The following is a 1,824-nucleotide window of genomic DNA, read 5'->3' on the forward strand; positions in this document are numbered from 1 at the left end:
TCTTGAGCTGGTTTCATAACATAAACCCTAAGGCCTAATCCCTAAACCCTAAACCCTAAACCCTAATCCCTAAACCATAAACCATAAACCCAAAATATTAAACACTAAACCCTAAGCATTTTATAAAAATTTAAAAAGTGGTTTGTAAATTTTATTTACGTGTTTATTAAAACAATTACTAAGGTGTTATAAACCCAAAACCATGAACCCTAAACCCCAAACCCTAAACCCTAAATCAAAAATATTAAAACTTAAACACTAAGAATTTTATAACAATTTTAAAAACCTTTTATAACATTTATTTAAGTTTTTACTAAAAAACATTTAAAAAAGTGCTATAAACCCTAAACTGTAAACCCTAAACCCTAGAATTAAAACCGTAAACCGTAAACCATAAACCCTCAACATTTTATAGCATTTTAAAAATAGTTTTATAACTTTTATTTAAGTGTTTATTAAAATAATTTACTAAATTGTTATAAACCATAAAACCTAAATGCTATCCCTTAACCCTGAACCCTAAACCCTATATACTAAGCATTTTATAACATTTTGAAAATTGTTTTGTAACTTTTTTTTAAGTGTTTATTAAAAGAATTTGCTAAAGTGTTATAAACCTTAAAACCTAAAACCTAAATGCTAGACCCTAAACCTGAAACCCTAAACACCAAACCATTTAAACCCTAAACTGTAAATGCTAAGCATTTTATAACATTTTAAATAGCGTTTTGTAAATTTTATCTAAGTGTTTACTAAAAGCTTTTAGGAAAGTTTTATACACCCTAAATTCAAAACCTTAAACCCTATACCCTAAACCCCAAACAATAAACCTCAAACCCTTAACTCTAAACCGAAAGCACTAAGCATTTTATAACATTTTAAAAAGTAGTCCATAAATTTTATTTAATTGTTTATTAAAATAATTTACTCAAGTGGTATAAACTCTAAACCCTAAACTCTAAACTTGAAACCCCAAACACTAAAGCGTCAATCATAAACCCTAAATCCTAAACTTTTTATAACATTTTAAAAATCATTTTGTAACTTTTATTTAAGTGTTTATTAAAATCATTTACTAAAGTTTTATAAACGCTATAATATAAACCATAAACCCTAAACCTAAAACCCAAGATCAAAACCCAAAACCCTAACTGAAATCATTCTATAACAGTTTAAAAAGCATTTTGAAACTTTTATTTAAGTCTTTATTAAAAGAATTTACTAAGGTATTATAAACCATAAAGCTTAAATCCAAAATGCCAAACCATAAGCACAAAACTGTAAGCATTTTATATCATTTTAAAAGGAATTTTGAAACATTTATTTAATGCTTGATTAAAACCATTTACTAGAGTCTTATAAACCATAAACCCTAAACTCTAAGCCTCCGTAAGCCCTAAACTCTAAACCCCAAACCCTAAATGCTAAACCCTAAACCCTAATAATTATAACATTTTAAAAATCATTTTGTAACTTTTATTACAATGTTTATTAAAATAATTTACTAAAGTGTTATAAACATTAAACACTAAACCCTAAACTCTAAACCCTAAACATGAAACCCTAAACCCTAAACCTTAAAACATAAACTTTATGCATTTTATAACATTTTAAAAGTGTTTTGTAACTTTTATTTAATTGTTTATTAAAATCATTTATTGAACCCTTATAAACCCTAAACCTTAAAAACTAAACCCCAAACCATAAACCCTAAGCATTTTATAGAATTTTAAAAATAGTTTTTTAAATTTTATTTAAGTGTTTATTAAAAGAATTTACTAAATCCTTTAAACCCTAAATCCTAAAACATGAACCCTAAAACCC

Source organism: Pinus tabuliformis, chromosome X (genome assembly GCF_031772625.1).
Source record: "Pinus tabuliformis cultivar Carrire ecotype Pingquan chromosome X, CPIR1, whole genome shotgun sequence".
NCBI classification, from domain to species: domain Eukaryota; kingdom Viridiplantae; phylum Streptophyta; class Pinopsida; order Pinales; family Pinaceae; genus Pinus; species Pinus tabuliformis.